The 8,956-nt window shown below is 42.1% G+C and overlaps 1 pseudogene across 1 annotated transcript; it reads right to left on the bottom strand.

Moving 5' to 3' along the window:
* Window positions 1-1,400: 1,400 nt before the first annotated feature.
* On the bottom strand, window positions 1,401-8,101 carry LOC143711391 (uncharacterized; annotated as a pseudogene). The gene has a single exon (XR_013194837.1). The product of XR_013194837.1 is annotated as an uncharacterized LOC143711391 (transcript).
* Window positions 8,102-8,956: the final 855 nt, after the last annotated feature.

The following is an 8,956-nucleotide window of genomic DNA, read 5'->3' as shown; positions in this document are numbered from 1 at the left end:
CACTACAGTAAAAGACCTGGGTGTTATACTAGACCGCAACTTGACTTTCGAAAATCATATTTCATATATTACAAGAACAGCCTTTTTCCACCTTAGAAACATTGCTAAGCTACGCAACATGCTATCTGTTTCTGATGCAGAAAAGTTAGTTCATGCATTCATGACCTCGAGACTAGATTACTGTAATGCTTTATTAGCTGGCTGTCCTGCATCCTCAATCAACAAGCTACAGTTAGTGCAAAATGCAGCTGCTAGAGTTCTTACTAGATCAAGAAAATATGATCATATAACACCTATTTTATCATCTCTACACTGGTTACCTATTAAGTTACGTATCAATTACAAAGTATTCCTACTGACCTATAAAGCCCTAAATGGTTTAGCTCCTGTGTATTTAACAGACCTTCTATCGCCATACAATCCATCGCGCTCTTTAAGATCACTAAATTCGAGGCTTCTGGTCATTCCTAGGATATCTAAGTCCACTAAAGGAGGGAGGGCGTTCTCGCATTTAGCTCCTAAACTCTGGAATAGCCTTCCTGATACTGTACGAGACTCAGACTCGCTGTCCCAGTTTAAAACTAGATTAAAGACGCATCTCTTTAGCCAAGCATTCACTTAATGCATAACCTTTGATACTACTGCTGAATCAGTTCGAATACATTAACATTATGAACATCAGCTATGCTATTTATTTCCCATCTGCCTTTCTGCTGTTATCTCGGGACGCTAGTCCCGAGGTAAATAGCGTTCGTCAGCTCCAGTTTGTATCCAGCCTCTCACGGAGACTTCAGATGCCCCAACGCCTGTGAAGAGACGACTCGACGCCTGTGAAGAGACGACTCAAAGCCGGCGATATGTTATGCCATAAATTAATACTTGATTAACTAACTGTATTTTTCTATGTACATTTCCGAAATGCAATTTCTGTAAAGCTGCTTTGAGACAATGTGTATTGTGAAAAGCGCTATACAAATAAATTTGAATTGAATTGAATTGAATTGAACAAGCCACATTAGATGTTTACATGGTTGCTCCCACAGGTTATGACAGAGTCATCTCAGCACTTCTTTTAAACTTGATTAATTTTTTAATAAAAAAAATCATGTTTTGAAAAAACACTACCAGTCACCAGTAGACTAAGTTTGAATAAAACAGAATCATGATCTTACAAACTAAAGCCTAATTCTTAAATTCATTATAGGTTTGTAGACAAATATATATCATGCTTATAAATATATTTACAAAACTTACATTTTAATCAGATTATTTTATTACAGGATACATTTTGTGAAACTTTGAAGAAGCTAAAATATATGCTGTATTTTTCAGTACAGTATTCTCTATATATTGCTATTTCTTTTATTTTTTTAATGATTTTTACTATTCTAAAACATTGCATAAAATAGTGCTGTCAAATCGATTAATCACATCTAACATAAAAGTTTTTGTTTACATAATATGTGTGTATATATGTAGTATATATGTATATATATATACACACACACAGACACTTATATTATGTAAACAAAAACTTTTATGTTAGATGCGATTAATAGGAAATACTTTATTTGACCGCAGTATTAATAAAAATGAAAAGGTTTGTATGATCTTTTGACTGATATTTTTGCAAAATAGTTCAGAAACTTATTGGTTTTAATTTCATCATAACGTGCAGTGAAGTTGTCATACATGTATTGATAAGATGCTTCTGAAGAATTTACCTTTCAGCTCAGATTTTAAAGGGAATTTTAATGGCGTTTCGAAATAACCTTTGAAAGATAAACTCCACCAATAGTTGAATTGGTGGGTGGAGTAATGCGGCTAAAGTAAAAAAGGTAGAGTAAAACATTTATTTGCCCAAATAATAAACTGTATCCCTATCTAATCCTATCAAAGAACTGTTTTGAAACACTGGAGCCTAAAGAAATAAGAAGACTGGCAGTGTTTTATAAAAGTAACAGAGAAACTCTTCTATACAAAAGAGAATAGAAACTTTCATGCTGAATTTTGCTTTAACTTGAACTGAAGAAAATTCTTATTTACCTTAGAAGATGAGCTTAGATCTAACCTCCTTTACCTTTTAGACAGGACAAGGACATTTGGGTTCTTTTAAAGACATGTATGCCCACAAGCTCCATGATCTGGGTTCAATTACAATTTCTATTTGGGTTATGATGGGAAGCCAGCAGGGATTTAGTAGACAGACACAAAGCAGCTTTGGTGACGGCTTATGTAACATCAATTAATGAAATAAAGCTGCACTAAAAGAGATATTCACCTCGGAATACCTAAAAAAAAATTTAAAAATAAAAGACACCCTACTGTGGTAAAATACCTGAGTTTAGAGGTGACTGAACCAGCTTTATGCCGCAGGATAAAGAACAGAGAATGATCATTGGTTGGATTCTTATACAGACAAAATGGATTAAGAAATTAGCAAGGTCCATTCTGTGATTTACTAAACGTAATAGTATATTGTTTACTAAAAGTGCTGTTGTATGGATTTTGATATAAAGCACTGAAACACCAACCCAAACTCACGGCAATTCGTACGAATTCATACGACCTCACTCGTACGAATTAGTATGATTTTTGCTAAATCGTACATATTTTACAAGTTGCCCGATTTGTATGTATTCGTACGAATGACCTACCTCTGACCCTGCCCCTTAACCTAACTATCACGTGGGTTTAGACAAATTGTAAGTGAGGTCGTACGAATTAGCCACCTTTTAATCACTCTTACGAATTAGTCGTGAGATAGCGTTGGAAATACTATACAGTAGTTCTATCCTTCACTACGTACGGCAGATTAATAAAGACAGATGGTAACTCTTCTGAATTACAGTTGTAAAGTTTTGACCGTAAAAGTCTTTCCTATGACTCTTGCATTTTCTATACTGAGTGATGAAACACCCTTGACCTTGTTTCTATGCATGTTTAATGTGTGCGAATCTGAAAAGTGCAAATTTGGTTGAATGTGAGTGGATCAGACATGGGATCACTGACCTTACAGGCTTGATTTATTGTTTCTCTTTTCATTGAGCTGGATACTTTACTGGTTATATTGTGGAGTGGTGGACGACTTGTCAATAATGCCTTTTCATTTTTGTCTTCTTAAAGTGAACTGACAGAGAATCAGAAGAGAAATTAAACTTTTGAGGGAACAGTAGCAACACAGGTAATAGAACCACTTCATATTGTTGAGTTTATGAGGGGCATGAGGTTATTGTCTGAATATAGGAAAGATTTCAAGGTACTGATGCACACAAGAGACATTGTCAGGGACAATGGCTATGATTGACGGATTGCTGAAAGAATACCAAGATGCTGAGATTACATTTTGAAAGTAGAGGTTGCTTTGACATTTCCTGAACTTGGTGAGATGAGGTATCTGACATGTTCTGGTCTCTCCGACAGAGACTGCTGTTTGAGAGATGTCACAGATCTTTTGTTTTTGTAGATTCTTCTGAATCTTGAACTTGAACTTGCTTTGGCCAACAAATAGTGTACTTAACCTGTATACATTTATAAAACACAAAACATGACATATAAAAAATATGACAAACTGACCTGACATTTATGGAATACCTTTGTCCTGAGAACACAATTTAGCTTTTCTGTTAAAATCTTCCTTAATATAGTTCACCCTTCACAACAACAACAAAAAATTCAAATTAAAGTTTAGTTTAGTTAATTACAAAAAAAATCAAGTTCACATTGTTCTGTGCTCTGTTTGATTATAAATTCACTTGTTTGTGAAAGCCAGGCCAGCATTGAACACAAAACAAAAATAATCTCTGCCAAATGTATGTTACTTGCCAGAAGAATGGTTGTCTTAGTGTTTTGTTTTGTTTTGTTGTTTTACATGTTTTTGAGAAAAATGAGTTGTTCGTGTACTGTATTTTTAGAGTATCTGTTTTGTTGGAGATTTTGGGGTTATGATTGTGGCAAAGAGTGGGACTTGTGCTTAGGTTGAGGGTGGGCAACTAAACATGACGATTATGCTATATGTTGGTTTAATTATAGTGTACTGAGAAAATGTCAGTATAATGATGAATTTTCTCTTCGTTATGCTTCCCAGCAATACCAAACATTATATAGCAACTTATTTCTCTTTCCATATCATAAAAAGTTATATTTAGCATGCTTATTGAATTTTTCTAGCTAGTAGATAACTGCATAATATTCAGTAGTTCTGCTTTGACATGTCTAATTCCACTTCAGTACGGTTTCCACTACCCAATGTGTGTTTAAGTATAGCTCAGTCTATTTCAGTGTATATATTTGTAATGTGTGGAACACATTTCAATAATTTTGTAATTATTTAAATGAGTTCATTTTGTTCAGCCATCAGTTATTCATAGATATCATCATGGTCTTATAGCTCTCTGGGTCTTTTTGTTCCCCCTTGTTCATCACTTTCAGCTCATGCAACCGTACAGTCTTGAGTGGTCTGTTATCGATAATAGCCACTGTCTCCTTACTGTGATGCTGCACATTACCTGAGGGAAACAGACTGTAAACCTCTTGTGAAACACCTACAATTATGGCTTTTACTGTGTTTCATTGGTTAATGATTTTTTTTTTTTTATTGCAGAAGAACGAGGGCAAAGGGAGAGAGCCTCCCTATAGGTTTCTTTAATGAGGGCACGTACAGTGATTTGTTATTTTAAGGATTATATAGAAATTAAAATCTCTTACTTTTATATTTTTTGTTGTAATTGATTGCACCTAATAGTAAAACTGATAATTTAATATTAATATATCTAATACAGTGAGTATATTTTTTCTTGAAACACATCTTCAGATGCACCTGAACACATCATCAGTGATGTAACCTGGGGTCCTCGGGTGTTTCGGGTCTTTCAACATCAGACACCCTCGCCCAGGCGACCCAGCCACGGCTGATCAGACCGCGACTTGTGTTCACGTAGCACTCGCTTGCCCCCATGGTGCTCCTCTACGGATCCAGAGCCATCTCGAGGCTCTCTCGGCTGCGTCGGTGGTGTTCTTGATGGCCCTGCTGCTTGTTGTTCCTGCAATGCCCAGCGCAGTAAAGGCTCTGTGGAGGGAGCGCCCCACAAAGCCTCTGCAGCCAACCTCGATAGGCATGCATTTCGCCTTCCAGCCCTGTGCTCGGCAGTCTGTGACCAGATGTTCATATTTGGTCATCTTTCTTTCATGGGCTTCTCCCAAGCGGTCCTCCCATTGCACGGTCAGCTCCATGATGATTATATTCTTGGTACTCTCTGAGACTAGAGTGATATCTGGCCTCATAGTTGTGCTGACGATGTGCTGGGGGAATTTTAGCTGCTTCTCCAAATCCACCAAGAGTTTCCAGTCCTTGGCTGATGCCAGAATTCCTGCTGGTGCCTTCCTCCCTGCCTGTGGCTGTTCTCCTGCCCTAACAAATACGATTGAGCGAGTGGTGTTGCTGCCTCGGCCACCTTTGCTGATCTCTTTGCTGATGGTGTCTGCAATAGTTTTCAGCACCCAGTTGTGACGCCAAGTGTAACGACCCTGGCCGAGCGCTGTTGGGCAGGAGCTCAAAATGTGCTCCAGCGTTCCACGAGCTTGGCACAATTGGCAAGTTGGCGTGTCTGCTTTCCCCCACGTACAAAGGTTTGCTGGGCTAGGCAGGACATCGTACACTGCCCGAATCAGGAAGGTTATGCGGTGCGGCTCGCTTTGCCAGAGCTCCGTCCAGGTGACCTTGCGGTCCATGGCCTGCTCCCACCTGGTCCAGGCCCCCTGTTGCCCCATTCCAGCAGCTCTGCTCGTCCTTCCTTCCTCCACAGTAGCTCTGACCTCTTCATAAATTCGGCTGCGCTTCTCCTTCCCCTTCAACTCTTTATGTCGAGGAGGTGTTGGGAACATCCCCAAGCCTGCTCTGCCTCGGGCCACCGCTCCCACAAGCTCTTTGTGCCGCAGTCGAGCCTGTGCATCCAGCACAGCGGCTTGGGCGCTCCATTTCCTCCCTGTCTTCACCAGCACTCCTGCCTGGGCCACCTTTGGGTCGTTGGAGTCTCTATACATCAGAACCTCACGTGCCCGAGTCACTTTAAACTCCTCTTCCAGGGATTTCAGAGGCAACCGGAGCATTGTGGTGTTCCCATAGAGGGCGATGTTGCTGAGACTCCTGGGCAACCCTAACCATCTCCTGAGACAGCTGCTGACCTTTCTTTCCAAGGTCTCCACCGTGGAAATGGGAACCTCATACACAAGTAGCGGCCAGAGTATTCTTGGCAGTATACCATGTTGATAAATCCACGCTTTAAACTTGCCGGGGAGGCCAGAACGATCTGTTGCTCTTAACCAGCTGTCCAGCTCCTGACCGGTCAACTGGACTGATGCGAAGTCTCTGAGGCTACTGTCAAAAACCTTGCCCAAGCTTTTCACCGGCTGTTCTGACAGTGATGGTATCTCTGCTCCTTTGATGCTGAAATGGAACCTGTCCGTGACCTTGCCCTTCTTCAGCACTAGCGAACGGGACTTGGCTGTTTTGAACTCCATCCGAGCCCACCGGATGAGCCTTTCCAGCCCTTGGAGTATCCACCTGCCTCCTGGCACTGACTCTGTGGTGACTGTCAGGTCATCCATAAATGCTCTGATTGGCGGTTGGCGGACCCCTCCTCTACTTTGGGGCCCCCGACACTCAGGCTCTGCCGATTTGACAATCATGTTCATAGCCACCGCGAATAGGATCACAGAGATGGTGCAGCCTGTGATTATTCCCACCTCCAGTTTGTGCCAATTTGATGTCACACCTCCTGCGGAGACTCTCATCCTGAAATGGTTGTAATAATCCAAGATGAGATCTGCAATATGCTGTGGCACATGGTGCTTGGTCATGGTGGTCTGGACCAGCTTGTGGGGGATAGAGCCATATGCATTGGCTAGGTCTAACCACAGTACCGTAAGGTCTCCCTTGTGTTCAATAGCTTCGCGGATGAGCTGAGTCACCACTCCCGTATGTTCTAAGCACCCTGGGACTCCAGCAATTCCTCCCTTTTGCACAGATGTGTCTATGTAGTTGTTAGTTAAGAGGAAGTTGGTCAGACGCTTTGCTACTATACTGAAGAAGATCTTGCCTTCCACGCTCAGCAATGATATTATTCTGAACTGATTGATCTTCTTGGATTCTTTCTCCTTGGGGATCCAGACTCCCTCAGCAAATCTCCACTGTTGTGCCACCTTTCCTCTTCTCCAAATGACTCGAATGATCTTCCAGAGTCGCCTGAGTAGCAAGGGGCAGTTCTTGTAGACCTTGTATGGGATTCCACTTGGTCCAGGGGCAGAGCTAGATCGTGCCTTACGCACAACCTCCTGGACTTCTTTCATCAGTGGCTCCCTGCTGTCAAACCCCTTGGTGGGGGGAGGTGGATCTACAAGGATGTTGCACTGGCCCAACTCTTCCTCCCGGAGAGGGTCACTGTAAGTGCCGTGCAGATGCTGGTCAATTTCCTCTTTTGAACAGAGCAACTTGCCGTCGCGCTTCTGTCCCAGGAGCTGTTTAGTGAAGCCGAAGGGGTTGGCTTCCTTGTACCGCTTCTTGAGGGACTTCAACTCCTGCCGGATTTTGTGGATCTTCGCTGCTCTGTGGTTCATGGAATAGGTGGTTGGAGTTGATCGCTTCTCCTCGGCACCGAACCTCTCCTGTGCTAGGCTGGAGATGATGGTCGTCATTGCCTGCAGCCTTCGATCCACATCTCCCTTCTCTGTTGCTTCAAGCACCTTGTCAACGTCCTCATCGAACTGCCTCCAGACTGCCGTCTTACAGGCCTGTGGCCACTTAATTCGCACCTTTGCCTGGGGCAGAAGACTTGGGGGGACGGTTAGTGGCACACGGAGGCTCTGAGCGCTATGGGGTGCTTCCTGGCTTGGCTCCTGTGCGCTGTGACACATGTTCGTTCTCCAAACACTTCATCCTGGCTTGGTGGATCTTTAGGCCACGGCTGTTTTTGCAGGTTTTTCCGCACCTGCATACTGCGGTCGTTGTCGTTTCTCCATTGCCATTAGTCAGTAACCTTGGGTCTGTCAGATTGGGGTTCTCATTCTCCCCCTCTCTCGGGCTCCCCTGGGGATATACTTCCATGAGTCGATCTGTAGCTTCAAAAAGGGTTCCTCCTCTCGGAGAATGTGGTTTGGGCTGCCAACCCTTCCCACCCCTAGTGCTGTCTTCCCAAGCTGCCAACTGTCTCTCCAGTAGTCACCAGCTTCTTCCTGGTTGCCAACCAGTCTATTCCTGGGAGTCCCTTGGCTTGCCAGAAATATAAAGTGTATATATATATATATATATATATATATATATATATATTAGTGGTGGGCCGTTATCGGCGTTAACGTGCTGCGTTAACGTGAGACTCGATCTTATCGGGCGATTAAAAAAAATATTGCCGTTAATCTATTCTCAAAGTTGGGTTGGGATCATAAAATAGCTTTTTCGAATATTGTTATATTTTCGCGCAATTCCAATGTGTAGCCTAGTATATTTGACATAATTGATGCCGCGCCTACTGTCACAGATCGCGCAGCAGGGTATTTCCCTGTCAGGGACACAAGGTGTATACTTTTACATGTTACTTTGGGCGACGTTTGTCTTGTTACTTTATTTTAATGCAATTACATGTTGTTAAATTAGTTTATTCCAAGCGCGCTGTATCTTTTTATGGGCATGAGCGATGGTCAATTTACAAATGAATCACTCTTTTGAGTCGATTCTGTTCAAAGACTTCATCAAACAAGTTGGCAGATCTTTCTAAATCGGTTCTCGAATCAGTCTGAATGATCTGTTCAGTTCCTCATGCACTGAATCGTCTGAAGCGCGTTCAATCACACTCGACTCGGATTCGTAACAGGAAGATTTAAGAACATCAAGAGCATTGGATGAAGTGGCCGTGGATCTAGTTTAGTCTAGTGAAAGCAAATCTGCAAATGCATCATATTTTTG

Source organism: Siphateles boraxobius, unplaced genomic scaffold, assembly GCF_051911475.1.
Source record: "Siphateles boraxobius isolate OS27281-9 unplaced genomic scaffold, OSU_SipBor_1 5, whole genome shotgun sequence".
NCBI lineage: Eukaryota > Metazoa > Chordata > Actinopteri > Cypriniformes > Leuciscidae > Siphateles > Siphateles boraxobius.
The sequence above is the reverse complement of the archived record's forward strand: the minus strand, read 5'-3'. Positions and strand labels throughout refer to the sequence as shown.